This window comes from Lepidothrix coronata, unplaced genomic scaffold, assembly GCF_001604755.1.
Source record: "Lepidothrix coronata isolate B3197 unplaced genomic scaffold, Lepidothrix_coronata-1.0 Scaffold13, whole genome shotgun sequence".
Lineage (NCBI taxonomy): Eukaryota > Metazoa > Chordata > Aves > Passeriformes > Pipridae > Lepidothrix > Lepidothrix coronata.
This window is the reverse complement of record NW_016690193.1, coordinates 3,235,936-3,251,198: the sequence shown is the minus strand read 5'-3', so window position 1 is coordinate 3,251,198 and position 15,263 is coordinate 3,235,936. Positions and strand designations below refer to the sequence as shown.

General features: G+C 38.3%; 1 protein-coding gene across 9 annotated transcripts in view; it reads right to left on the bottom strand.

The window, feature by feature from the left end:
* The window catches only part of FAM160A1 (family with sequence similarity 160 member A1), an 87,121-nt gene that overhangs the window by 43,001 nt on the left and 28,857 nt on the right, over positions 1-15,263 (bottom strand). The window contains exon 3 of one of the 9 annotated variants that reach the window (XM_017805929.1): positions 1,528-1,673. The exons of the other annotated variants lie outside the window; for them this stretch is intronic. The gene's annotated coding sequence lies outside the window, so the exon portion shown is untranslated. The remainder of the gene's footprint in view (positions 1-1,527; positions 1,674-15,263) is intronic. 9 annotated transcript variants of the gene reach the window in all.

Sequence of the window (15,263 nt, the reverse complement as noted above, 5' to 3'; positions counted from 1 at the left end):
GAGTAGCAAATTTTCGCAAGCCTCAACTTAGTTCCAGCTTAAAAGGGACCTTGTTCAGGGTTTGTTTACTTTTGATTGAAAAGAAAGCCTTCTGCACAAATTTGTTAGCTTTTCTTTAGGGACTGTGATTAGGGAGAGGGTTTAAATTTTATTAACATTAGTGTTTCAAAGGAAGACATCAATCCTTTCAAAGGAAAGGATTCATAGTTCTTGTGCAAAGTTTCACTGCAAAAGCAAAACCTATGAAGAACCTAAATCTCCTATACAATCTCCACCAGAGTACAGAAGGGTTACAGGATGCTCACTGGAGATCAGTAGGTCTGTGGTCGGCAAGCAAAAACCATCAGTGGTTAAAAGTCACTGCATCAAAGTATCCTCATTTTCATTGTCCTACTCACCTTCAGAAGCTCTACTACCAAGAAAGCTGAAGCAGATTACTAGAGGAACAGTTTAAACTACATGAACAATTATTTTCCCTCTTCATTTGTTCTTTCGTGTTTCAATGCTTCAGTCCAACAATTGTCCTGTCCTTTGTATGCCTCAAGCAAACATTTCACATTTAGTCAGCTTTTTTCAATCTAGCTTTTCTACCCAGTATTTCAAAGACACTATGCTTTTTCATGTGTAGGTGTGAGAAGAGATAAAGCTACCTGTTTAAAATCCTAACAGAGAACAAGTCACCACAAATTGTAAAACAATGTAGTTAATCAAAGTATCAATCTGTTCTCATCAAGCACAATTTAACCCAACCTGTTAACATGAACATCTTGTGACTTGTCCCCACAGAGACTGCCTAACGATTTATCTCATGAGAGACACCACACACAGTATGATTTCATATGAGACAAAAATATTACTGTCCCATCTACAGTCAGCCTGCTGCAGTTAAAAACCACAATTCATCTTTTATCAAATGTCTGAGGAGCTACACGACTCACACAGATTGTGTAGATTTATTGTAGATTCACATTAGCTCAACTGGGGTACCATTAAGCTCTTCATGTGATCTCTATAATCCTGTGGTATAATACATTAGGAGGTCCAGCTTAGGGCATTAAATAAGTACATGGTTCTCTAGACACATGAACAGGCAGTTTCCCCACAGTAAACAAGCAGCAGTGACAGCAAAGAGGCCCAGCTGACCGCCCCAGTTCAGGAGTGCTACAATGGCATAAACGGGCTTGATTCCCGGGCAAGCAATGGGATCAACTCTTGCTGGCAAGCCTATGCACTGGGACACAGGCTAAGCCAAATCCCAAGCCCTCAGAGACTACTACTGCATGGGTCAGCCAAAATGAAAGAACAGAGATGCCGGTTAGGTAGTATGGTCCAAAAGGTATCGATGGGTTAAGCTAAAACTACACAGAATGGGTCCAGAAAGGTACACAGGTAACCAGCAAAGACAGTTCACCAAAGAGCACATTACCAAAGCTAGAGAGATGGCGGTGATTGCTCAAGAAAACAGTAATTAAACAACACAAAATACTTGACAGAGACCTTGACCTCCTCAGGGAGGGCCCCATTTACCTGTTACACCACAGGGCATGTTCATCTATCACAGGAATTTGCACACAGGCAATTTCACTGGATCTCGAGAGCACAGAATCACTGAAGGTGCTCTTGCAAAGTCCCAGGAGAAATGAACTACACATTCATATCCCTGGGTCATAAATCTGAAGCAAGGGAGAGAAAAAAAATTAGGTTGCTATTCAAGTGGCACAATTTGTTCCTTTTATATAAGGAACATAACAAACCTGTTTCTCTGTTGTATTTGATCTCCTCACATTTGGCCTACTACAGAAAGGCAACAATTCAGTAACAATTAGAGGCTCAAAATACAGATTACATTGGTTGAAAACTTAAGAATAAACTAGCAGCTAGGGTTCTTAAAATCTAAAATAGATCTCTCTCTATTTTTAGTAGAGCTCTGGCACAGTATGACTGAGGTATCTTGTCTGCTACTAGCAGACAGCTGCTACAAAAGGGATATTAAAACCTTAAACGAAACTTGGAAAAAAAAAAACCTTAAAAATAGCAGTTCAGAAAAGTTCACTTCTACCTACATACTAAAGAAGGCAGATGTCATTGAACTGAAATCAGTTCAAAGGCTTTAACTTTGCTGGCTCATTCCCACATCACTACCACAACTGATGACCCCAGAAAAGCCTGTTTCTATAGAAAACCAAGTAATTAAAATGTTGCACTGTGTGAGACAGACATTACAAATCTCAGTTTAAAACTTTGTGCTGTGAGTGTGCTTTCATACCAAGCTTCAAAGAGAAACAAAAACAACCCCAAAGGGCATAGCACACGTCACTCAATGAAAGGTACCTTCCATTCCTTGATTTATAGGTAAATTACAAATATCAGCTGCTATGTCTACACTAGTAATTTTGTTTTGTCATAATTGAAATGAATTACTGGTAAAAAATAGTTGTTGTCAACTTTCCCATCTCTACTGAGAATTTGTACAGGGTTTATTTCAAAATTCATCACTATCCAGGAGTAGGAGGGAGCAACGCATCAGAAAGCAGATATTTAACAAAAACCACTTTATGTTCTGGCTGTGCTAGTGGAAGAAGGAAATCAAAATGATCAATACACTCTGCAGCATCAATTTTGCTTTTCAAGATAATTCTGACATCTGTGTGACATATAAACCTGGCCCCAGCCTCCTCATAATTTAGGAAACCCAGATGCTTCTTGAAGTTGTGATGCTGAATTGAATGGAACATCTTTTTTTTTTTTTTACATTTTTTTTAAAAAAGGTAAAACAGTATCTATAGCCAAAAGTATAAAATAAATTCATAGGAAATTATTAAGTTGCCTTTCTACAAAACCTTCTTGACAGGAAGATGAATGAGAGCAGTAAAGCAGTAGAAGACTCCATACTCTGAAGATTTAAAGCTATTTTCAGAACACTAGTGTACAGAATAGGAAATACTACCTTCCCAAGAGAAAGATGGTCTAGAGAAATGTTATCAATATACCTGTAATTATCATATGTAGATTACAGAAAACAAGATTAAGGTATATATTTTATGGCTACAGCAATAATACATAAGACAATTTTTCAAGTGATTTGTAGAACATGTCAAATTACTCATTATAATAAACATAAGAACTCCAAGAATAATGTTCTCAAGTCTACAAAGTGACATTAAAGAAGATGTGTACGCTTCCAGCACTAATCCACAATAAAATGCAAATACACATATATTCTAAACATTCCATGTTTCATGATAAAGAAGCCACAAACTTTTGTTTATAATTTCCAAACTCTGAGATGATTCTGCAGGTTCTAAATATAGTTCAAGCACAAGAATCAGCAGTAAAACACCATTACAACTATCCTGATTATTTGATCGATAAACCAACAAACCAAACAACAAGCTTCCCAAGTGGATTGTTGCCAAGTTTTCACTGAGAAAAGAACTTCTACTTCGCAGATGGAATTGCTCTCCTGTTCACATGTACATGATACTTCTCTTTATCCCTCTTTCAAACTAAAAACACCAGAAAAGGACAGAATATGCCATAAAATCAAAGCTGTTAGGTGTAGAATGGATCTTGCGTAGTTGTTAACATAATACTCACTCTAGAAGCGTGTTTATTTCTCCAAAACTTAATGTGCAATACAAAGTTCTCTTTCTCCTGGAAAAAATGGGTTTATAACTCTGTCTAAATTTAGGTAGCTATCTATCTACACAAAAAACCCTTTTATACTTCTCGGTGTGTTCATTATAGTACACAGCCTGTAGTAATTGGCCAGATAACTGGAATTTGTCATTTATCTTTCTGTACATGATTAACTGAAACTACTCACTTTAGAGAGAATTACCACCCCATGATACTTATCCACCAAGTCAACATGATTTCCTACACTCTGAAGTGAAAACATGTTAGTGACACGATGAACTAATGAATGAAGGGAATGAGCAAAAGCATATCACTACAGAGCTTCAGAACAACTGTTTCAGTGCACTGTAGGGTGACAGAAGCTCATCACAAATTACTCCTTAAACCTAGTCAACTTAACAAGCTACTGAAATCTGAAAGGTCATTTTCATACCTCACCCTATGTACATGTATTGCCTGATAGCAGACAGGACCTCATGATTAAGTGCTATATTTAGTGGATTGATACTTTTGAATGTAAATGTACTTCTATGGTCTTCTTTTCCTTCTTCAAAAAAATAAATAGGAGAATAGAAAGAACAGAACACTGTGTGAACCAACATTGTTTGCTTCAGATATCTATCTGCAATTTAGCTTGGAGAAAGCTCCAGAAGCTAGTGAACTTCCTTTGCCCTAAATTATGTTCAAGGCTTGGCAAAGAGAAAAGCACTTGCAAAATTATTTTTATGATTATCAATTCCCAAATCTGGGGAAAACCACTGACTAAATATTACTGTTTAAGATAAGACTAACAAATCACTATAGCACACTGTTCGCTGAAGAACAAGGATGAGGAATAATCAAATTCTGTGATTAACAAAGATGAAAACAAAAGGAAAAAAAAAGGCAAAATGAGCACTACTTACAAAATCCAACCATGTCCCTCCAGTTTCCTGTTCCCATAATGCACAAAACCCCAGGTATTAGGTCTCATAGGTAACTGCATAAGAATACTGTTTTTCTTCTCCCTTTTTATTCTAACTCAGAGCAGACAAGCAGAACTTGAAGATTCATTTTATATTAATTCCTACAGCAAAGTCAAGAACCTCAATAAAATAACACTTCCCTATCTGTGAGCATAGATCCATGAAAAATCAACCTCTCCTCCTGCAGTGACACCCTTATTTAAAAATATTAGTACAGATTTGCAAGTTGGGTGGACTTTGACAGATTATGGCTTTCTCTCTGTACATTAAAGTTTTTGCTTTTAATACATATGGTAGTAAACAACAAAATCCAAAGTGGATTGTTGGCATTTTTATGATGTTTAGTGCATAAAAAGCCAGATCAAAGAAAAATTTACATGTTATTTATATTGCCATTTCTGTTTAGTTTCATTGCATTTTCTACAGGTGGTAGATATTTTTCCCTTGAAGTTTCTCCAGCTTTCCTAGGAATAAAATTATTTATGTCGTGTAAACAGTGTTAAGTTGGCCATTATGCAGAGTAAAAATTAATTATTCATCTCTGATACCCTAAGACAAGTCTGCTCTACTATGAAAATACTTTACATTCTTACACCACCCAGTCTTGTGCAAATGGAAACTGAGTGACATTACAGCATCTTCTGCTCTTGTAACTACCTTTCCTGGCTAATGAGACATATGAATGCACTGGCAAGAAAAGTAATACATATAGTCTATACAACACCTGTCTTAGACATGTTGCCAGCATGCAAAAAAAAAAAAAGAAACTGATAAACAATCAAAGGAACAATTGGGGGAGGGAGGGGAATGACTGAAGTAATCTGACACTTTCATAACAATTCTTACAAATTTTTTCAGTCTTGCCTTTGAACCTTTGAGAAAACATGAACAGAAATATAGGTGTCTTTCTAGTCCAGCAAGGAATGAAGATAAACCAGTAACTTGAACACCCTGGAGGGTAAATGAAGGCAAATAACCTAACAAATTGCAAAGAAGACTATTCATCTCATAAAGGGAGTGCTCTGGAAAACACCTAACCTAACAAACAGTTAGTGGAGTAAGTATCAGAATAAAGTAAAAATAAAATGTAATCACTATTTGAACCTTTTAACACTTGGAATGATCAATATTGAAGGCCTACTAAATAAGGGAGTTGGATATCAGCCCTGGCAGGAATGCTTCATGGTATAGATAACCAAAAGCCAAACCACAGCCTCTCCCATCTAATTTTGTAACACCTATGGAGACAGGTGTGGGAATGCACAGGTTCCACCCATCAACAGGTTGTTCTTCTTCCTGCCTGCACAGCTCTGAAAGTGGGGAGTGTCTGTGTATGTCTTTGGGAATACTGCTTCTTCTCACCTCTACTTCTGCCCTTCTGTCTGAGGCTGTTGGAGCTGCAGAAGCTACAGTACACCAAGGTTTGGGGTTTTTTCAAAGTAGTTGGAGTGTTCTCTTATCCCCTAGGCCTGAAGTCGAGTACCTCTCCTCTGCCATTTCGTCTCCTTAATTTTTCAGTTCACCTTTACAATTTCCTTGGAAACTGGTAATAGATGTGCTATCCGAATTTGCAAACTGAGCCTTACGCAAAGTCAGATCTGACACACAAGTCCTCAGAAAGCTCCAAAGGAGAACCACAAGCTAGAGGCAGAAGCAGTTCAAAGAGGCATGAGAAAGTCTGTCTGTATGCACAGGCCTGGAGTGTTAGTCAGCTGTAACCACTGAATGTTTGGAAGTGAGATCTCAGACTTTACTCCTGAGGATATGGTTCTTGACACTGAATTACAAATTTATGATTATTTTTTCAACCTCTCAATTGAAAGGCGAAAAAGACTATGAGAGTTAGAAAGCCTATGTCAAACCAATTTTTTGTTTTCATGGACCAGTTGCAGAGTACTTTTCTACGTGCAAAACTGTTACATCATTCACCAGTTATCCCTCTGCTGAAACAAAACTGTCATCACATACATTTCCATCTCTGTTCTGTCTTCAAGTCCTCCTTGCCTCATAGACACCATTCTACTTGCACCGTAATTCATGACATGGCCACTCTAACAATAAAGCCCTTCACTGTTGTTTCAGAATATGTCATCTCTCCATTAGGCAGCGTTGTGAGATCCCTGCCCTTGTGAGACCCCACCCGGAGTACTGTGTCCAGCTCTGCAGTCCTCAGAACACGAAAGCAGGTCCAGAGGAGGATCACAAAGATAGCCTGAAGGCTGAAGCACCTCTCCTACAAGGACAGGCGGAGAGAGTTGGGGTTCTTCAGTATGAAGGCGGTTCCAGGGAGACCGCACTGTGGCCTTTAATGGGGCTTACAAAACAGAGGGAGAGCAGATAGTCATAGAACAAGGGGGAACGTTTTTAAACTAAAAGGGGAGAGGTTTAGATTAGATGTTGGAAAAAATTCTTTAGTCAGAGCGGGGTGAGGCACTGGTTGCCCAGAGAGTTTGTGGATGTCCCATCCCTGGAAGTGTTCAAGGCCAAGTTAGATGAGGCCCTGAGCAATCTGTTTTAGTGAAAGGTGTTCCTGACCATGGTGGCAGGATTGAAACTGGATAATCTTTAAGGTTCCTTCCAACCCAAGCCATTCTATGATTCTATGAAAACTTCTCTTCAGGAGTACTGATACCAAAAGTGCACATGCTTACAATTATGGATACCACAATGATCAACCTAATTGGAAAGAAGCGGTCCCTGAAGTTGCCAACACTTGAAAATTCAAGTCCACTAGATTCCAAGGTGGTGGTGTGGCAATGTCCCTCCATCCTCTAAATCAGCAGGACTTGGAGTCAAGATCCATGGTTTTCTCTGACAAAGGAAAAAGTGAGTTTTCCCTGTGACAATGTATCTATCTACCAACTCAACCATCAACAAGATCAACAAAAAAAATGAAACACAGTACTGTGACAATGACTACTAGCATAGTAGATGTACCACCTCTGGTAGCAGTCAGTCAACAGACTCTGTGTATCCTTGAGGGTAGTAGCTACTGCTATTACAAAACGGTGCTACAGAGCTGTCCCATCTCACACCCTTCAGCTACAAAGGGGTTTAAATCTCAATTTAACACAGTATGGTAAGAAAAGAGATTCGACTTGCACCTCTGGCAACCATTTAAACAAATTCTCTTATGCTAGAGCATATATATCTGAAGTACCGTTATATCATAGAATATGCTGTGTTGGAAGGGACCCATCAGGATCCTCAAGTCCAGCTCCTCACCACACATAGGAATGTTGCTCTAGAAAGAGGTGCGATCATTAAAGAACTCAATCTGAGAAGGTTAGTATACATTTTTCAAAATAAAGACCATATGGAAGCAAACCTGAACCAAATCAGCTTACAAGTGGAATGACTGAGTTTTGTTGCCTCAGACACCAGAACCAACCCTGCTCACTCCCAGTCACTGAATCTTATAAACATTTACTAGGAAACCTTCAAAGCCTGAAAGTTTCTAGATGGATTGAACAAGTTTCTTTGGACTCAGACAGGACTGTATGAGCAATTTGCTGGGAAAAAGTATCAAAACTGGACTAGCAGAATAATTACTTCAAATGTGTTTAACTTCCTCTTACTTGCTGTGAATAGCATGCAGGGCACACACAACGATCATCACGAGTGGCAATGGTAACTGCCTGCATGCAGGAGCTCAAGCCAGGAGACTTAACAGTCTCCTCCAGTTCTCTTCCATTTTACATGAGCCTAAGGCAAATCACTGAGCCCAGTTACTCCCTTAATATATGAGCCACAGAGTTCTGGAGCCCTCTGATTATTATTCAAGCAGTAAGTCATCATTATTCAGTTGACAGTCTAGCTGTTTACCTGCCCCGAAAAATCTCAGAATCCCTATGCACCACACTCAGACAACACACTTAAGACTTACAGCCCCTATCAGAAACTTCTATTTGGCAAAACACTTCTAAACCCATGGCTACAAGTAATGAATTCTCATCTTACCTTCATTTCTATATTTTGGCACTGTGCAGAAGAGATAAGACACAATCAAGGCCCTCTAAATGAAAAAAATAAATAAATAAAACACATGAAGTGTTTCAGAACACCAGTGAGAGGATTTCATGCAATGTATGGCTATTATTAGATTGCTATTTTGCTTAGTAGATCAGAGGATATAATCAGCAGATGATGCAGCCATGATTTGCGAAGCACAGCCTTATTAAAAGCTAATGAGATAAACGAGTTAAAATTTACATTTTGCTCCACTGATAAGGTTCATTGGCACACTTAACTCCAACACCATGGTTTGAATATTAAACCCACTTATTAATGTCTAGTAAAGCTAATTATAATGCTGAGTGGTATTAAGCTATAATAACCAAGCAGGATGTTAGAATCACATCTTTCAGTATTACTGTAGCTCTGAAGTTAAGTGTTCTGCACGTGGAAATAAATGCCTTTTGAGTTCGTGCTGTAAGAAAGTACCAGCCTTCTGTGACTTTTTCCTGACCCTTCTGAGAGCCCAAAGCCATGTTCTTCTACCAATGCAAAAGGCAGGTAAACATCGCTTATTACTGTGATTTCAACAGCGTCTGTCTGTCTTACTGCAGTAAGGATTAAAAGTATTTTTTTATCTACAATATATGACATTTACACTTGTCATATACTCTCTAAACTGTTTAAATTAACAACAAAAGCCTGGAAACCATATCTGTTTGATTTAACTCTCCTTTTTCACCATCTTCTGTCAAAACTAGAAATATCACTATAAAAACACCACCATTTACTGAAAAGAATACTGAAAATACAATTTAGGCCTTACACTACCCTATATCTTCTGATGTCGCATCTATGTGAGCACCTTAAGTGGACAACAATCATTTTTAAGGATAACATAAAAGGACACAGGCCATAATATTCTTTCCATTTTAATCTCCACAACGTATCTGTCCTGTGACAGCAATGGAAAGAAGGCAAGACAGGGGATAATTAAGTGCCAGATATCCATGGATCAACAGTACCCAGTGTGAGGACTCACATGTGTCAGTCCAAAAACAATCTCGCATAAGCACAAGCTTGAAATGCACAGTTCCTCTGGGGTCTCCCCATCTCAAGACAAGAGTGGCGTCAGCTCTCCTTCCATGAAGAGAGTCATGGAAGGTACAGGACTGCTTGACAGCCATCATTACCTTTTAAAAGTAATTTAATTTCTTTTTTTACAAAAAGAATTACAACAAAAAGCATAAAAACAGTATGGATAAAACCTCCACTTTTTATTTGTAAGGTAATACTCAAAAGCAGACATTCATTATGCACATAAAAAAGGCATTGCAGAACTCCTAGATTTTTTTTCTTCTGTGAGGCAAAGCGAAAAGGTACTTGCAGTGTGACAATAAAAGAAACTAGCAGAGCAAATCATGTGTAAAACATTAAATGCAACTGCTTTTTGGCACACGTTTTTGTTCCTTTCAATTTATCACCCAATTTAAACATTCAGCTTGTAATGCACTCCATTCCACTTTCTTCAGCCCAGCTTTAAAATACAGGCATGCCATGTTTCAGCAGCAGAAGCAAAGAAATGCAGTGCAGCTCAGAACAAAAAGATTCAGTATGTGCCTTGCTGTGAAGCATTCCCCTGCATCCCTGGTTGTAGGAATCCATAGGTATTCACTGGAACCCCTGAGTCCATGCTGCACAACACAAAAAAAAGAAAAGGAGAAAGACAAAGAGAGAGCAGTCTACTTCAGTGGTAGATTCTAGTGCCACAAACTCACTGCCAGATGAGCCTCCACCAGACCCTTTTAGCTACTGAGAGTACAAGTTATGTCAAAGGAACACACACCCACCACTCCCTCTGCCATACTCTTCATATAGTTCCTATGGCACACATCAGCCAAACCTGGAACAGAGTGGGTTTTGAGTGCTCAAATTTATCCCTCCCAAAAATCTGTCTTGAAAATAGATACTTGTGACTTTGGAAAAGCAGAACCATCAAACCTCTTTGCCTGAGGGAAAATCCTGCCAGTCTGATTTCACAGGAGCAACTCCCTCTACACAGGTTCTTCCCACAGAGTATAAAGTGCCCTCTGCAGTCTTTTTCCTCCAATACATTGCACTAGTTGTGGCTTTTCCCAAGCCATTTTATGAGTATGGTTTGTTTACTAAAAGCATCATCAGAGAAGCTCCTCCAATTACTCTTTCAACTATGCTAATACTTGGTAGGTTATTCTGAATCTAAATGTTTCAATACTTCCCTGCATCTGTAATCAACAGATGCACCTAAAGCATATTATATTTTTAAAAAAGAGACAGCCAGCAGCACAGTATTCCCACAGGCAGCCTTGCCAGGAAAAGATAGGTGGTAAATAATTAATTTTCCTAGGTTAACTTGAATTCCAGACTAGCATTTTTGAGCATCAGTGACATGGAAAGGCAACTAACAACTCTAGTTTGTATTCTTGTCCAGTAAAAGCTTTGCCTTACTTGCAAGCACTGATAGCAAAAGTTTTATCATCTCAGAGACAGGAAAAGTAAAGAACACTTACAGAAGTCCAGCAAAGTCTATTCTGTAAAATGCAAAGAACTCGGAACTCTGTGCTTGGCTACTACTGGGGGTTTTTAATTATTTCTTTCTTTGACTGTTGATGTGCCAAACACAGAAAGGTGCTGAGCAGCGATGTCAGACTGCAGCACACAGAAGCCTCCAGTATAATCTACCCTAGAAATAATTAAAGACTTCATTCACCGCTTACTATGATTTCTTTTCCTACCTTGCAGATGTTTGGCAGGAATGTTGGGGACAATTCCAAACACAGGGGGAGGGTGGCACATTCCAGACAAATCTTCTTTCCAAAACTGATCTTAAGCTTAGCAGTTAAACACAGAAAGGTTTCAAATAGCACATAAAATGTTACAAATAGTACCAGTGTACATTCAGTATTCGTGGCTTGAAGTGACTGAACATTCATACAGACTATCAGCTGTGATGCCATATCATACTTCAAAAAGGTAACTGATTTAATTGTTTTACCACTTCTATTTGTTGCCTCAAAGGTGCTGGCAGATCATAACAGACAAAGAATAGTTCATACAATCAGGTACAAGCTGGCATTTGAGAAAAGGCTTTGCAGAAGGTAGTTCAATTTCCCTGGAAATGGTCCATGAAAATGGGCTGAAAAAATATCTAAATAAATATTTAAGAAACAAACTTCATTAACATATTGCTTATACGTTGATTTATGACAAATCAGGTGTTTCTTAAGTAATTCTATACCTGCTGGTACCCATAAAGGGAATGGAAAAGCCTCTCACATTTAGTTTCCCTTCCAAGTCATGGAACTCAGTCTAATACCCCTGGAATTTTTCTTCCAAGTTTGATTTTTTATTTGACTCTTTGACTGAGAGCAAAGTTGATGGACCTCAAGATCCTACTTCCTTTCATTTCAGTCGGCTGAATTTTTAGAGGATCAGAATACAGTTATATATTTCTTTATAATGGAGCTGCATTACAACCATGATAAAGAAATGGGAGAAATGTTCTGCTCTGTTCATTACAATCAATAGATTATGTAGTTCAGTCACAAAGCAGAAGGAATTATGAAAAAAGAAAGTAATCTTTAAACTATTAATATTTCCAGAACAACTTTTCTTTTAGATACACACATTCCGACCTCCCAAACACAGCTAATAATGTCAGAAGCCCTGAGATTCATATGGTCAGAAAGACTAATATTTACATCAAGCAAATGTATTGCCATAGTAACACAGACACCGCAGAGTTATCTACCTGCCACAGCTCACTAAATTATTTAGCATGCCAATACTACAGTGACACTGTGTAAATGATCACATTCATTAAGAGCAGAGTATGTGCTGAAAAACTGAACGTTAGACAGCTATATTTATTGCTATGAAAAAAACCAACAGCACCAGCATTGAAAAAAATGAGCAGAGAGGCACAGAGGGAGGCTCTAGCCTGTAGCAGAACAACACACCTTGAAAATTTTCACCTAAAACAAATGTCCACATCCGCATCCCTGTGCAAAGCAGCACAAACAAGAATCTCACTTATGGGACATAAGGCCTATCCGCTGTGGCCAGAACAAACTGAGACATCAGTTGCTTCCCAAATTACATTTTTGGGTGGTCACTAAATTTATTTAATTTGCATCTTATATTGCCAAAATATTATTCTACATTGTGGGATTACAAGTGCACATAAAATATTCAGAAATAACTGTGGCACACCCTGAGAAAGTTGTTGTTCTTTAACAGTCAACAGATTTCTAGTTAGAAGAAAGGTGCAATACTTTGGGTGATGGTCTGCTAAGTCCTCCAAGCAGCAGCAGATGATGGCAGGGCTCTAAGCGGTTTGTGTAACCCACTGTCTTCAACCTAAGTTAAAGCTTTTGGAAACCTCAAGCACTTCCTGCACTATGGATATTTTCTCCTCATCATATGGAATGGCAGAATCAATGAGAGATCAAGAAAACAAAGGGACAGCTCAGGTCAACTCTTGTGACCAGATGGATTTCTTCCTAACTTTTATCAGCTATAGCCCCTTCTTCTATTGGGCACAAAAGAAGTCTCTCTTTGAATTCAAAGTAGCAAAGACACCACTTAAGAGGTGCAGCACAAAGATCCAGGCACAAAATTAACCCAGCCCAGCTCTAACCAACTCCTGTTCTCTCTGATCTTTTTAATTCTTCATGGGTTCGATTTACATTATTTCAATGCAAGAGAATGCTTTAAATAATTTCTTCTACTAAATTTTTATGAAAATAAGTTTGGCATACACCCTTCTCTTATTATTCACTTGCATGGAAATGACACAAAGTCCTACTTAAAGACATTTTCATGGTACTAGCAACAATCAAATCCAGCCTCAAACCAATAGATTACCATAACAGATACTCATGTGGAATTTGACCTTGAGAGACACAATTTTCAAAATATTGAAGTGTTTGGGTTGTTCTCCAGAGAGAATACTGTTTAAATAACAAGAGTCTGCTTGTCTTTAGCAAGTTGTTTTAATTAAGAATTATTTAAGAACTGAGTTGGTCCTCCAAAAAGTTTAATACCGAAAAGTTTACTGCCTACAAAAGTCAGGTCATCTCCCAAAAGTACTTAGGTTGTGAACCTCTATATGGAGTCTCCACTCAGTATGCCACTTGAGACTGTGAGTTTAACAGAATGTCTGCTGTTTGTGGAGAAATATCTGTATAAGATGAATACTGCTCTTAGGATTGTCAATATATAAAGGATCGTATGAGAAGCAAGTGCCTAGCAGACTAATTAGCAGCAAGGAATAGAATTATGCAAAGCATCCAGATTCCAGCCAGAGCTATCAATTACATTTACATGTTACAAATCACCTTGTCGATGAAGTGCAAGCTGGAAATAGGAAGTCACCTTCAAGTATTCAGCACCTTAAAGCACATTTGCAATGGAGTTAGTGGGGCTATCTACTTGGTTTGTTGGAATAATTTAAAATGTGCACTAATACTTGAAATGTTTCTATGACAATTGAGCACTCAGATAAAGTGGCTGAGATAAGCCTTTACAATTATAGATAAGAAAGACTAAGCAAATAATAGAGCTATCCAAACACTAACCTTAAAATCCACTTAGGTTCAATTTTCTCTCACAACTCCCATCCTTCCAAGCTTATAACTAAGAGCACTAAAAAAGTCAGTCCTGCTACATAAACCACAATTAATTCTAAACGCAAAACCTGTGTTCTGTTTTCAAGCCAACAGTGAGTAGACGAACCCCAAAAGTAATGGCAATCCACAGAAATACTGGCTGAATTTCATTAGGTTTGGCTCAGCACCACTACCGCTGAATCCAAACTGTCTTCTACAGAACAACTCAAGTAGCAGCAACACAAACCACTTGGGGCTCCAACAGGAATCCTTTACCTATCAGATGTTTCTGCATGTGCTATGCGTGGTGCTACAGCATGCTAAAATAAATCTTTTCAAAACCTAATATTAAGGAAGTTTAACGTGACATCAGTTTACCCACAGCAGAACAAGAGCTAATAATGACTGCAGATGAAGCTGAACTGAATTCAGGCAGAATGGGCACCTCTGTGCTGAGCCTCTCAGTGCTTTCCATGCCAGGAACACATCTCCAAGATGGTTCTATACAGTAACTTTCTTAAGTTTAGTTCTTATCAGGCAAAACTGGTTGCTGTTAGTTGCAGTGAGACACAGTGACTTGTGAAACATTAAAGACAGATTTTATGTAGTGCTGTGCCATGTCATGCCAACTCCCAACACACCTGAACTATTTTCAGATCTGCAGCATGGTTAGTTCACAGTTCAGATAATCTGACGACATACAACTGTGAGCTGACATTACACATGTATGGTCAATATGGATTATGAACATTTTGCACATCATAAATTATGAAATTATATAATCTGACATAAAGCATACTGCACAACAAACAAGATTTCTTTTAGGTTTTCCCAGTGATCAAATGTAACTGCTATTTGAATTCTCTTAACCAGTACACAGAGTAGCAGGTTCAGAAGAAATGTAAAGTATGAAATTTCAGTATCACTTATCTTTAAAATATGACTTTACAGCAAAATGTTTTTATTGTATGAAAGATAAGTATATACAACAAAATCACCCCCTATAAGGCTTTTGCATGACTGTTGTAAATAGACCTATCACACACATAAACAGGTG